This window comes from Amblyraja radiata, chromosome 14 (genome assembly GCF_010909765.2).
Source record: "Amblyraja radiata isolate CabotCenter1 chromosome 14, sAmbRad1.1.pri, whole genome shotgun sequence".
NCBI lineage: Eukaryota > Metazoa > Chordata > Chondrichthyes > Rajiformes > Rajidae > Amblyraja > Amblyraja radiata.
The window spans coordinates 1,436,852-1,452,075 of NC_045969.1; the positions used below are offsets into that span (position 1 = coordinate 1,436,852).

At 48.0% G+C, this 15,224-nt stretch overlaps 1 protein-coding gene across 6 annotated transcripts in view; it reads left to right on the top strand.

The window, feature by feature from the left end:
- The window catches only part of cadm2 (cell adhesion molecule 2), a 1,169,873-nt gene that overhangs the window by 893,828 nt on the left and 260,821 nt on the right, over positions 1-15,224 (top strand). The gene's annotated exons all lie outside the window — the stretch shown is intronic.

The following is a 15,224-nucleotide window of genomic DNA, read 5'->3' on the forward strand; positions in this document are numbered from 1 at the left end:
AGTGAGCGGGTGTGGATAGTGAGCAGGTGTGGATAGTGAGCGGGTGTGTGGATAGTGTGTGTGTGGATAGTGTGTGTGTGGATAGTGTGTGTGGATAGTGTGTGTGTGTGGATAGTGTGTGTGTGGATAGTGAGCGGGTGTGTGGATAGTGTGTGTGTGGATAGTGAGCGGGTGTGTGGATAGTGTGTGTGTGGATAGTGAGCGGGTGTGTGGATAGTGTGTGTGTGGATAGTGTGTGTGTGGATAGTGAGTGTGTGGATAGTGTGTGTGTGTGTGTGTATGTGTGGATAGTGTGTGTGTGTGTGGATAGTGTGTGTGTGTGGATAGTGAGTGTGTGGATAGTGTGTGTGTGTGTGTGTGTGGATAGTGTGTGTGTGTGTGTGGATAGTGTGTGTGTGGATAGTGTGTGTGTGGATAGTGAGTGTGTGGATAGTGTGTGTGTGTGGGTGTGTGGATTGTGAGCGGGTGTGGATAGTGAGCGTGTGTGGATAGTGAGCGGGTGTGGATAGTGAGCGGGTGTGGATAGTGAGCGGGTGTGTGTGTGTGTGTGGATAGTGTGTGTGTGTGGGTGTGTGGATTGTGAGCAGGTGTGGATAGTGTGTGTGTGTGGATAGTGTGTGTGTGTGGATAGTGTGTGTGTGTGTGTGGATAGTGTGTGTGTGTGGATAGTGAGCAGGTGTGGATAGTGTGTGTGTGTGGATAGTGAGCGTGTGTGGATAGTGAGCGTGTGTGGATAGTGAGCGGGTGTGTGGATAGTGTGTGTGTGTGTGGATAGTGAGCGGGTGTGGATAGTGAGCGGGTGTGGATAGTGAGCGGGTGTGGATAGTGAGCGGGTGTGGATAGTGAGCGGGTGTGGATAGTGAGCAGGTGTGGATAGTGAGCAGGTGTGGATAGTGAGCGGGTGTGGATAGTGAGCGGGTGTGGATAGTGAGCGGGTGTGGATAGTGAGCGGGTGTGGATAGTGTGTGTGTGTGTGGATAGTGAGCGGGTGTGGATAGTGAGCGGGTGTGTGGATAGTGTGTGTGTGTGTGGATAGTGAGCAGGTGTGGATAGTGAGCAGGTGTGGATAGTGAGCAGGTGTGGATAGTGAGCAGGTGTGGATAGTGAGCAGGTGTGGATAGTGAGCGTGTGTGGATAGTGAGCGTGTGTGGATAGTGAGCGGGTGTGTGGATAGTGTGTGTGTGTGTGTGTGGATAGTGAGCGGGTGTGGATAGTGAGCGGGTGTGTGGATAGTGTGTGTGTGTGTGGATAGTGAGCAGGTGTGGATAGTGAGCAGGTGTGGATAGTGAGCAGGTGTGGATAGTGAGCAGGTGTGGATAGTGAGCAGGTGTGGATAGTGAGGGTGAGAAGGAGCTGCTGCTGCTGAGGACAGGCTGCTGTACACCACAGCCATACAATCCAATTGGAAGGGTTAGCATTGGCATTGGCACCACTTGAGATACACTTCAATTATCCATGAGATGAAGTTTACAATGTCGCGCGCAGGGGTAATGTAAACCTATTACACAAATGGATCACTTCACGGGGCTGAGAAGTGGATCCAGCAGGTGTGTCCAGTTGCTGATTGTAATTGCTGCTACCTGTTTGTTTAACACCGCTGTCAGCAGCATCATCTGATCACTGCTCCTTGTACAATCATCGACGCCTCTCTCACATCCGTGTACCGTTCAGACCTTCCCTCTCCAGCATGAGATCAGGACCCACCTCAGCACTGGTACGTTGCTGAAGGTTTACAATCAGCCCCCTTTATATTTTAACGGCCGGCCTCGGAAGTGACTGCTTTTGTGAACCTACAACACTGCCTGCATGCAGAAATACTGCAGATGCTGCAATCTTCAGCAAAGAGAAAATGCTGGAGTAACTCAGCGGGTCAGGCAGCATCTGTGGAGAACATGGATAGGTGACGTTTCACAGAGTGCTGGAGTAACTCAGCAGGTGCAGCAGCATCTATGGAGCTAAGGAAATAGGCAACGTTTCGGGCCGAAACGTTGCCTATTTCCAGAAGGGTTTCGGCCCAAAACATTGCCTATTTCCTTAGCTCCATAGATGCTGCTGCACCATAACTCAGCGGGTCAGGCAGCATCTGTGGAGAACATGGATAGGTGACGTTTCACAGAGTGCTGGAGTAACTCAGTGGGTCAGGCAGCATCTGTGGAGAACATGGATAGGTGATGTTTCACAGAGTGCTGGAGTAACTCAGCGGGTGCAGCAGCATCTCTGGAGCTAAGGACACATGACAGGGACACATGACAATAAACTCACTTGAACTTGAACGTGGATAGGTGACGTTTCACAGAGTGCTTGAGTAACTCAGCGGGTCAGGCAGCATCTGTGGAGAACATGGATAGGTGACGTTTCACAGAGTGCTGGAGTAACTCAGCGGGTCAGGCAGCATCTGTGGAGAACATGGATAGGTGACGTTTCACAGAGTGCTGGAGTAACTCAGCGGGTCAGGCAGCATCTGTGGAGGAAATGTTTCTGATCGCGACCCTTCTTCAGACCAAGTGCTTTGCTCACATTTACTTGGGACAAAAGTGATTGACTCAGCCCACAAGTAACGTTGCTGGGCAAAGCAGTGTGATGTAGAGCATGGAAGAGTCCAGCGCAAGAACAGGCCCTTTGGCCCACAATGTCGGTGCCAAGCATGATGCCTCGACCATCTCTACCTACCGACACATAATCCATATCCCTCCATTCCCACCTCTCCTAAAGTCTCTAATGCCGCTCCTGATTACTGCGTTTCCTACACAACTTGAAGATGTGAGCAGCTGACATTAGTTTCCAATATATATAACATCCTGAAGCTGCGGTCTCCGGTAGGAAAGTGCCGATTCGGTCGCTCCAAGCCGCGGAGTGTGTTTGACCGTCCCGACGCCGGAGTTTGGATTATCCCGACGAGAGGTCCTGTACACCGGGCCGTCCGTAGCGGCGACTGCGGAGGGTTCATGGCCCCAACCACGGGTGAACTAAGGAGGAGAACTGACTGAACTTTGTTGCCTTCCACCAACGTGAAGAATGCTGTGGTGGATGTTTGTGTTAAATTCTATTGTGTATTGTGTGTTATTTTTAAGTGTATCGCTGCTGGCAAATTCATTTCACTGCACCTTCGGGTGCATGTGACAAATAAAATTGACTCTATGGAGTTTAGCTCTTCGGACTAAAACTAACACGAAGCAAGTATTTTGCAGCTTCCCATGAGGATTATAGTCCGTGGGTCATGCGGTCTCACGTCAAGGTTCAGTAATGATATTCACTGCACTTGTCTCAGTAAGTCTGGTTCCTTGTCACTTGCACCAGGGAGGGTGGGTGGAGGACGGGGCAATCATTTAGATGCTCTACGGTTGTCTGATTGGTGTTTGGAGCGATCTAGAGGAGAATGGAGCGGCTGGGCTTGTATACTCTGGAGTTTAGAAGGATGAGAGGATCTCATTGAAACATATAAGATTATTAAGGGTCTGGATACAAAGTGTTTGGACACGCTAGAGGCAGGAAACATGTTCCCGATGTTGGGGGAGTCCAGAACCAGGGGCCACACAGTTTAAGAATAAGGGGTAAGCCATTTAGAACGGAGATGCGGAAACACTTTTTCACACAGAGAGTTGTGAGTCTGTGGAATTCTCTGCCTCAGAGGGCGGTGGAGGCCGGTTCTCTGGATACTTTCAAGAGAGAGCTAGATAGGGCTCTTAAAAATAGCGGAGTCAGGGGATATGGGGAAAAGGCAGGAACGGGATACTGATTGGGGATGATCAGCCACGATCACATTGAATGGTGGTGCTGGCTGGAAGGGCCGAAGGGCCTCTACTCCTGCACCTATTGTCTATTGTTGGAGCGATCAGCAATTCTGTCAATGTTCGCAGATGTTGACTGTTAGCATCAAATTGACGATAAAAAGTATTTGTGAAAGATGAACTGTGTTGTGGGAAGTGTGAGTGAGTTTACAAACTATGAATGGTGAACTGACCACTCTAGGATGTCCACACTGCACGGATGAATGAACTCGCTGAGCGGGAGATGGATTCTCTCCGACTCTGCACAGCTCACCTTTGTCACTGAGTTTCCTCGTTCTGCTGGTGTTCTGCTGCATGTCGACCTCAGTAATGCGTGGTAATAATAACAACATCACTTGTATATTTTCCCTTCATGCTGACAAACACGAGGATCTTGCACTCCTCGGCCATTCCTTCTTCTCCCTTCTCCTGTCCGGCAGAAGTGGCTAAAGTTTGACGGCGTGCACCACCACACTCTCAATCCCCTCTGTATGGTTTGATGGTATTGGTGTATATAGTGTAATATGATTTGACTAGATAGCAATTTTGTTCACTGTATCTCGGTACATGTGACAACCAATACTGTGTGTGGGAAGGAACTGCAGATGCTGGTTTAAACCGAAGATGGACACAAAATGCTGGAGTAACTCAGCGGGACAGGCAGCGTCTGTGGAGAGAAGGAATGAGTGACGTTTCGGGTCGAGACCCTTCTTCAGACTGAGGGTCACGGGAAGGGGAAACGAGTGAATTAGACGATGATGTAGAAAGATAAAGAACAATGAATGAAAGATGTGCTCGGTGAAGATCTACCCAGCAGCTAACAGTCTGAAGAAGGGCCTCGCCCCGAAACGTCGCCTATTTCCTTTGCTCCATAGATGCTGCCTCACCCGCTGAGTTTCTCCAGCACTTTTGTCTACCTTCCACCACTGGGAATATCAGGCTGAATTTCACAGCCCACCTCATTTCCAAGATTATGAATTTATAAATCAATATCTGTAATTCATAAATATTTTCTCTCTTTCCCCTGGTGGGTGAGGTTGCAGTGTGAACGTTCCCTAGAGCGATGGACATAATGGTGGCTGGATGCCTTGTATCTCTGACAAGAGGAGGTGAAGCTGTGATCAGTTTATCTAGTAAGGGGACATTTATTGTGATCAAGTTCTTTGATAAAAGGTGATTAAGGCGAACATTGATTATGTATCCAGTAACAAGTGAATCAATACAGGCCTGTGATGAGGCAATATCTCACAGATCGACATTATCTGAGTCTAATAAGGATCTGTCGCTTGTGCTGCCTGGAACTGCAACTTGTACTCCAGACCCAACCTGGAGTACAGGTGCAGACAGTTAAAATGCACAGTGGGTGAGCTTGGAGATAATGTACAGGTGTGGAGGTGCACGCCTCGACACCCAGTCACTGGTCTGCAACCTCTCTGCATCACCAGCCTTCACTTCTCCACAGCCAGCATTCACTGAGGGGGGTAGCCAACACTAGAGGAATGGAAGGCTCATGCAGGGCTGAATGGCCTGTTTCTTTGTGTTACGTTTTGGCCAGTTGTGAGCAACAGCTGCCGTATTGTGGTGCAGGTCAGGCCCCATACATTCGCCGTTAGTCATTGAGTCTTCACAGAGTCACAACCGGTCTGTGCTGGCTTCCTGAAACATCCTCCTGGCATCACGCTCCTGCGTTTACATCAGCATTATCCCAGGAGTCCAGGCTTCAGATCCCGACTTTTCCTCCTTTAGATGACACACCTCCACCTGAATCATCCCCTCCCTCACACTCTACAATGACGGTTGCAGCTTTTCGGAGTGTATTTGTTTTGCTGTTGGCTGTGTTCGCTGGGTGCCAGGTTTTACCCGAGTCTTCTCGTCTAAGTTGGCTGACTTTCAGTTTCGAATTCCAGCTTTAGGTTGTTCCTGCCCTTCTCCAGTAGTGATCTAGCCTTGTGGTATGATGATGACAATAGACAATAGGTGCAGGAGTAGGCCATTCGGCCCTTCGAGCCAGAACCGCCATTCAATGTGATCATGGCCGATCATCCACAATCAGTACCCCGTTCCTGCCTTCTCCCCATATCCCCTGACTCCGCTATCTTTAAGAGCCCTATCTAGCTCTCTCTTGAAAGCATCCAGAGAACCTGCCTCCACCGCCCTCTGAGGCAGAGAATTCCACAGACTCACAACTCTCTGTGAGAAAAAGTGTTTCCTCGTCTCTGTTCTAAATGGCTTACCCCTTATTCTTAAACTGTGGCCCCTGGTTCTGGACTCCCCCAACATCGGGAACATGTTTCCTGCCTCTAGCGCGTCCAAACCCTTAACAATCTTATATGTTTCAATAAGATACCCCCTCATCCTTCTAAACTCCAGAGTGTACAAGCCCAGCTGCTCCATTCTCTCAGCATATGACAGTCCCGCCATCCCGGGAATTAACCTTGTAAACCTACGCTGCACTCCCTCAATAGCAAGAATGTCCTTCCTCAAATTAGGGGACCAAAACTGCACACAATACTCCAGGTGAGTCTCATCCAGTTCCCCCCTCGCCCTCTCATTCCCCGGACCGGATCAAGCAGTGACCCGTCCCTGTCGAGCTGAGACCATGATGAACGAGGGAACTCTCCTCCCCCCCCCCCCCCCCCCCCCACCACCCCGCCCCCCCTTCACGGCCCTTCAACATTTATCCCAATGACACCCAGCTTTAACTTTCCACAACTCTGTCATTCCCCTGTAGATGTAGCAATGTTACAAAATTGTGAGATTTTAAAATCACATCAGATAAAGCATAAAAATAAGTTTAATTTGACACCTAATTCACTTTCATATCTGCAGTATTTAAAAAGATATGGCCATTTTCATACTCGGGAATTGGCATCTTGTTTCCCTATTGCTTTTCTATTGACTTTACACAGAAGCTGTGATCGAGAACAGTCAAAAGCCCCTTAACTTTCTTAAAAATTAAGAGAACTAAATTAAATTTTCAGTTATTTTAGATTGAAGCATTCTGAAACAAATATTAAACAATCTTACTTGGATGACCTGAAATTAAAGCATATAATTAGTTAGTTACCTAATTGTAGCTAGTTACAACAGAACGCCCGTCGGAACGATTCTTCAACAAAATCTTGCACTCCAACCAAATATAATCCAGGACAAGGTAAGAAAAAAAACGCGTTTTAACCCCCCCAAACGCGCCGAAATCGCGCAGACGGCCAGTGGCAGAATTGCAGTGCCGCTGAAGGTAAGTATTGTAACATACCCAGTAGATGTTCCCACTATCCCCCTCACCATTTCACTTGTTCACAAGTTATAGGAGTAGAGTCAGGCCATTCGGCCCTCCGAGTCCACTCTGCCATTCAATCATGGGGCACTTGGATAAACATGACTTCATCGGACAGAACCAGCATGGTTTTGTGAAGGGGAAGTCCTGTTTAACGAATCTGCTCGAATTCTTTGAGGAAGTAACAACCCGGGTGGATAAAGGGGAACCGGTGGATGTGGTATACTTGGACTTCCAAAAGGCTTTTGACAAGGTGCCACATAAGAGACTATTGCTAAAAATAAAAAATTATGGGATTGGGGGTAATATATTAGCATGGGTAGAGGATTGGCTAACAAATAGGAAGCAGAGAGTGGGGATAAATGGTTCATACTCGGGATGGCAACCGGTAACTAGCGGGGTTCCGCAAGGGTCGGTGCTGGGACCCCAGTTGTTCACAATTTATATAAATGATTTGGAGGAGGGAACCAAGTGTAATATATCAAAATTTGCGGACGATACAAAAATGGGAGGAAAAGTAGGGGATGAGGAGGATAGGAAGAGTCTGCAAAAGGATATAGATAAGCTAGGTGAGTGGGCAACAACTTGGCAGATGAAATTTAATACTAATAATGTGAAGTCATTCACTTTGGGAAAAAAATGATAGGGCAAGTTATTTTCTAAATGAGGAGGAGCTGCGTTGTAATGCAACGCAAAGGGATCTAGGGGTATTAGTACATGAATCACTAAAAGTTAGTATGCAGGTGCAGCAAGCAATCAGGAAGGCCAATGGAGTTTTGGCCTTTATTGCTAGGGGGATTGAGTATAAAAACACGGAGGTCTTGCTGCAGCTGTACACAGTATTAGTGAGACCACATTTGGAATACTGTGTACAGTTCTGGGGTCCATACTTAAGAAAGGATGTACTAGCCCTGGAGGCAGTGCAGCGAAGGTTTACAAGATTAATTCCTGCAATGAGGGGATTGACATATGAGGAAAGGTTAAGTAGGCTGGAACTCTACTCTTTGGAGTTTAGAAGAATGAGAGGCGATCTCATTGAAACATATAAGATCGTGAGGGGCCTTGATCGGGTGGATGCACCGAGGATGTTCCCAATGATCGGGGAAACTAGAACTAGGGGACATAGTTGCAGAATAAGGGGGGGCTCTTTTAAAACTGAGATGAGGAAGAACTTCTTCACCCAGAGGGTGGTTAATTTATGGAATTCACTGCCCCAGGGAGCAGTGGAAGCAGAAACTTTAAATATATTTAAGACTAAAATAGATGGTTTTTTAGCTGCCAAGGGGATAAGGGGCTACGGGGAGAGGGCAGGGATATGGACCTAGGTATGGTTAGTATAGTAAGACCTGAGTGATCTCCTGGACAAGTGTCGATCGCCTGGATTGGGGTCGGAGAGGAATTTCCCGGATTTTTTTCCCGAATTGGACCTGGGTTTTTATCCGGTTTTTTGCCTCCCCCAGGAGATCGCGAGGTTCTTGGGGTGGAGAGGGGTGATAGCGGTATAAAGGGGAGGGTAGTGTCTTGTGTTCTGTGTCTTGTGTCTACTGTTTGTGGGTAAGTGTGTCTGTTTAGTGTTCAGCCATGAGCGAATGGCGGTGCGGGCTCGACGGACCTGGTGGTCTACTCTCGCACCTACTTTCTATGTTTCTATGTTTCTATGTATGGCTGATCTCTGCCCCCTAATCCCATTTTCCTGCCTTCTCCCCACAACCCTTGACACCCGTTCCAATCAAGAATTGGAATTTGGAGCCATGAAGGATATCCTTGCTAGTTCTTTAGTCTATCTGGTGAATCTGTGGAATTCATTGCCGTGGAGGCCGGCATTTGTGTATTTTTAAGGCAGAGATTGGCAGATTCTTGATTAGTACGGGTGTCAGGGGTTATGGGGAAAGGCAGGAGAATGGGGTTAGGAAGGAAAAATAGATCAGCAGTGATTGAATGGCAGAGTAGACTTGATGGGCCGAATGGCCTAATTGTGCTCCTACAACTGATGAACGAGTGTGATAGTCACACGATATTGTGCACTCTAGTGTTTTTCTCTGGCGTACCTGTGTGTACCTGTGTGTACCTGTGTGTACCTGTGTGTACCTGTGTGTGGATCGATAGTACTCATGCATTAGCTGTATGGAGAGGTTGGATAGACTTGCTTTGTTTTCTCTGGAGTGCCAGAGGCTGAGGCAACATGATAAAATTATAAGATCATCAATAATCTTTTTCCAGAGGGTTCAGCATTAAAGTGAAAGGGAAATGTGCAAAACAAGTTTGTTTTAAAGAGTACATAGAAACAGAAAATAGGTGCAGGAGTAGGCCATTCGGCCCTTCGAGCCTGCACCATTCGCCATTCAATATGATCGTGGCTGATCATCCAACTCAGTATCTTATACCTGCCTTCTCTCCATACCCCCTGATCCCTTTAGCCACAAGGGCCACATCTAACTCCCTCTTAAATATAGCAAATGAACTGTGGGCTCAACTACCTTCTGTGGCAGAGTTCCAGAGATTCACCACTCTCTGTATGAAAAATGTTTTTCTCATCTCGGTCCTAAAGGATTTCCCCTTTATCCTTAAACTGTGTCCCCTTATCCTGGACTTCCCCAACATCGAGAACAATCTTCCTGCATCTAGCCTGTCCAACCCCTTAAGAATTTAGTACGTTTCTATAAGATTCCCCCTCAATCCTCTAAATTCTAGCGAGTACAAGCCGAATCTATCCAGTCTTTCTTCATATGAAAGTCCTGACATCCCAGGAATCAGTCTGGTGAACCTTCTCTGTACTCCCTCTATGGCAAGAATGTAAAGTACATCATAAGGTCATGTGATAGTAGAATTAGGCCATTCGGCCCATCAAGTCCAAATAGCCCACCTGTACTAATCAAGGATCGATCTAAGGTAGACACAAAATGCTGGAGTAACTCAGCGGGACAGGCAGCATCTCTGGAGAGAAGGAGTGGACAACGTTTCAGATCGAGACCCTTTTTCACAGATAGAATCCATCTATCGCTGCCTTAAAAATATCCACTGATTTGGCCACAGCCTTCTGTGGCAAAGAATTCCACAGATTCACCCCCCTCTGACTAAAGACATTTCTCCTCATCTCCTTCCTAAAAGAACATCCTCTAATTCTGAGACTGTGCCCTCTGGTCCTAGACTCTCCCACTAGTGGAAACATCCTCTCCACATCCACTCTATCCAAGCCTTTCACTATTCTGTACATTTCAATGAGGTCCCCCCTCATTCTTCTAAACTCCAGCGAGTACAGGCCCAGTGCCGACAAACGCTCATCGTACGTTAACCCTGGGATCATTCTTGTAAACCTCCTCTGGACCCTCTCCAGAGCCAGCACATCCTTCCTCAGATATGATGCCCAAAATTGCTCATAATATTCCAAATGTGGCCTGACCAGCGCCTTATAGAGCCTCAGCATTACAGCCCTGTTTTTCTATACAAGCCCTCTTGAAATAAATGCTAGCATTGAGTTTGCTTTCTTTACTACTGATTCGACTGCAGATTAACTTTTAGGGAATCCTGCACCTGCTCCCAAGTCCCTACACCTTTATTCCTACAACCAAAACGCATGACTCCACACTTTGCTACACTATATTCCATCTGCCACTTGTCTGCCCACTCTCCCAACCTGTCCATGTACAGTAGTGGGTGCCTGGAACACGCTGTGGGGATGGTGGTGGAAACAGATAAATGTAGCAATGTTTATGAGGCTGTCAGATAGACACATGGACAGGCAAGGAATGGTTAGCACAGACATGGAGGGCTGAAGGGCCTGTTCTGTGTTCCTGGTATCATTAATCTCAAACAAACTATCAATCAAATGCAGGCATCAGCACAAGCACTGGTCACATTGGTCACATTCTTTGCCACAGAGATTGATTAACATTGCATTAACAATGATCATTTCTTTAAAAATGTTGTTAAATGCCAACACTAATTTTCTGTAGAGAGTTTAATGGGCGATTAATATCCTAATCTAGCACCAATTTCAATGAGGTTAAGGGCAAGATGCTGCCTCTGCGTTATAAGCGGCAGAGCAGACTAACGTGAGCAGCGGGTGCAGCACAGTAGGGGCCCATTGTCACGTCCTGCCCTTGTGGGAGTCACGCCACGGTCTATATGACACTCTGGCCCAATGTGGGACACCTTGCTCAGTGGGGCACGGCAGTGGCTTGTGCAATGTTGCAGTGGGGCAATGGCTGCGTCATGCAATGTTGCAGTGGTGCGATGCTGTGTCATGCAATATTGCAGTTGTACGTGGCTGCATTATGCAATGTAGCAGTGGGCAGCGGCTGCATCATGCAATGTTGCAGTGCGGGGTGGCTGCATGTTATGCAGTTTCCCGCATTGGATGATCCAGTTGCCACCTCAATTATATCTCTGCTATCTAACCATGTATATTTTCAATATTTGCACAAACCTGCAGCTCCAGGACTTCACTGCTTCAGGTGCAGTAACTTGGTGTGGAATTAGAAAGACTACAATTAGATGTAGGCATGAAGTGTGAAATATCAGACGTGGTGGCTCCATTTATCACGGTGAGACCACGACAAGCAATTAATGTTTTATTGAAGATTCTAATTAGTCTTCCTCAAATTGGTCTCAAGTTTCCTTGTTACACTTTTACTATGAATCATTAACATATCCCTACCCCAGGTAAACAGTCTCTCACACACTCACACACCAGTGATTAGTTGACGGGACTAGGGGTGACATTGGACTGGTTCCCATCGTAGGGGAGGGGTCCCATTGTAGGAGGGGGGTCCCATCGTAGGAGGGGGGTCCAGGCACTAAGGCAGGTTCGGGTGCTTAGGGAATCAGCTGAAGTTGACTGTCCATTTTACAAGGGTGTTATTCCTATAGTTTAGGAGACTCGTCCATCAGGAAGGATCCATTACATTTGGATGGAACGTAAGCAACATTGATCAAAGTTGGCAGGTTCGGCCCCAACCATGGTCTCCATATTGCATGGGGGAAGCAAAAAAGTGCAGGTGCTGGAAACCCGAAATAAAAACTGAAAATGCAGCAGATACCCAGCATGCACAAGGAACTGCAGGTGCTGGTTTACAAAAAAAAAAAAAGACACAAAGTGCTGGAGGAATATGCGGGTCAGGTAGCATCTGTGGAGGGGGCACCACCACCTTCTCCGGGGCATGGGTTCGGGCTCGGCCTGCAAAGCCCACGTCCCTTCAATGAACATAAATAAACGCTGGTGCTACAGTCACAGCCTCCACAAGCCCTGAAGGTCAACGTTGTCAGCATGAGTTGCTGACACCAGACTCTACAGGGGACACATACCTTTCACAGAAATTGATTCTTTGTTTTTTGAGACATTTTTAAAATGGGGAATGTTAGAAAATGCAATCGCTGGTCAAGTGTGTGATGTTGTATGTTTTCTGATTCCCTAATGGTAACGAGTTACTGATCTAACCCTGAGAACCATTATCACATTCTCCATCTTTCAAACACTGACGACATAACGGTTCTTTATCAAGGCTTGTTATCTTTTGGTTAATGGCGTTAGGTCAGAGACACAGGCTTGCTGGTGCCTTAAACAACACGAAATAATTGAAAATACCTTCAGCCCCATAGATCAACTATTAATTATATTTTATGGGTTATAATCTAAACTATTGGCCTTTGCAGTGACAAAAATGATCGTGTGCCACAAGAATCAATTTGGTTTGTTTCTGGGTAATATTCTCACCTCATGACAAACATTGAATCTCCTGGATATTGATTGTCGATGGTTTCTCCCTGAGTTGTCCGCACTGCTGGTATCAGTAGTCAGTGTTTGTGAGGCTGTGCAGTCTGTACAAGGCCTGGACATTACAACCAGAGTCACAGCTACAGGACTCAGCACTGACCTTGAAACAGACCAGGCAGCTCTTCCCCTTTCATTGGGAGTATGACAGGTGAGGCCCTGCCTCCCCTGCCTCCCCTGACCGCACGTCTCATTGCCTCCTGCTGGACATGACCTGAAATACTGAAATACTGCTCCCCCCCCCCCCCCCCCCCCCCTCAAAGTGTGAGTGTTTGTACGTGTTGGTGCCCGAGTGCGGTGTGGGTTTGAAGCTTGCGTGTGAGTGGGCACTAGTGGACCAATGCACAGACTGCCATCCACCGCCACTCCAATGGAAACACTTGGGATTATGCCTGAGTCCTTCATCACTATTTAACAGGCTTGACCAGGTTTGCCACCCTGCGGCACTAGGGAGGGTTGTGTGTGGAAAGACGGTGGTGAAACATAGAAACATAGACAATAGATGCAGGAGTAGGCCATTCGGCCCTTCGAGCCTGCACCGCCATTCAATATGATCATGGCTGATCATCCAACTCAGTATCCTATACCTGCCTTCTCTCCATACCCCCTGATCCCTTTAGCCACAAGGGCCACATCTAACTCCCTCTTAAATATAGCCAATGAACTGTGGCCTCAACTACCTTCTGTGGCAGAGAATTGCACAGATTCACCACTGATGAGTGACTGTGTTGCCATGGTGAGGGGAGGAGGTGTTTACTCTGTACCCTGTCAGTCAGGCAGCATCTGTGGAGACTGAGTGATGGTCGATGCTTTGAGTCGAGACCCCTACATCTAGAGCGCGGTGTAAACGGGGCGGGAACTGGTCGGGGGAGGGGGGCGGTGAGGCGGGAGCTGGCTTGCGATACGCCAGGTTTTGTGGCATTGGGTTGAAATGTTTACGTTGACGGGGATAACTAGTTTATAGAAACTGGAAAGTGCAGATACTGGTGCACAAAAGAAGAGACAAAGTGGTGGAGGAATACGCGGGTCAGGTAGCATCTCTGGAGGACACCTAGTGCAGTCTCCACACTCTGCTTCGTTTCAGTGGCTATTTCTGTGCTGCCTCTTGTCAGTGCAGAATCCTTCATCCCTATGAGCAGGATATCCTTAAGAACACTTTAGAAAGCTGTTTCATGTCGTGTCAAAACTGTTTTTGCTGGCTCCTTTATCCCACAGCTGCCTTTTTCCTGATGCCTGTTTCAATTTGCCTCTGCCCTGGTTGCTGGTGCCTGGTCGGATGGATTCTCTGCGTGCTATTGTGCTGTGGTTCTGGATAATTAACTCTCATGGGCAGTGTTCCATCTGCAAAAGCCCAACACTGGAGCTGTGTGAACTGTTCCACTGAAAGATAACCGCAGGGAAGGTGGGCGGGGGAGCGGTGAAATCTCAGGTCCATGCTCTGATTTCCAGTGGTTTCACAATGTTTTTTTGTGATGTATTAAGAAAGTTATAAATGATGTTAAATCCAGGAGGTGTGTAAAGGATCTGGGGGCTGATGAGGGTTTTGTGCGGGGGGTGGGAGTCCAGAACCAGGGGCCACAGTTCAAGAAAAAGGGGTAAGCCATTTAGAACGGAGATAAAGAAACACTTTTCCACACCAGGGCATCGGAGTTGTCCTCATTCTTCAGGGAACGGGGGTTCCCCTCTTCTACCATAGATGAGGCTCTCACCAGGGTCTCATAATAATCCCACCACTTGCCACATCTTCCCATCTCCCCCCATGTCTGCTTCCCGCCGAGACCGCTCCCTCCGTAATTCCCTGGGCAATTTGTCCCTTCCCACCCGAACCACCCCCTCTCCGGGCACTTTCCCTCGCAACCGCAAGACATGCTACACTTGTCGCTTTACCTCCCCCCTCGACTCCATTCAAGGAACCAAGCAGTCGTTCCAGGTGTGACAGAGGTTCACCTGCATCTCCTCCAACCTCATGTATTGCATCCGCTGCTCTAGATGTCAGCTGCTCTACATCGGTGAGACCAAGCGCAGGCTTGGCGATCGCTTCGCCCAACGCCTCCGCTCGATCCGCATTAACCAACCTGATCTCCCGGTGGCTCAGCACTTCAACTCCCCCTCCCATTCCGAATCCGACCTTTCTGTCCTGGGCCTCCTCCATGGCCAGAGTGAGACCCACCGCAAATTGGAGGAGCAGCTCCTCATATTCCGCTTGGGCAGTTTGCACCCCAGCGGTATGAACATTGACTTCTCCAATTTCAGGTAGTCCCTGCTTTCTCCTCCCTTCTCAGCTCTCCCTCAGCCCTCTGGCTCCACCTTTTCCATTCTTCTAACCCCCCCACCCTAACATCAGTCTGAAGGGTTTCGGCTCGAAACATCACCTATTTCCTTCGCTCCATAGACGCTGCCTCACCCGCTG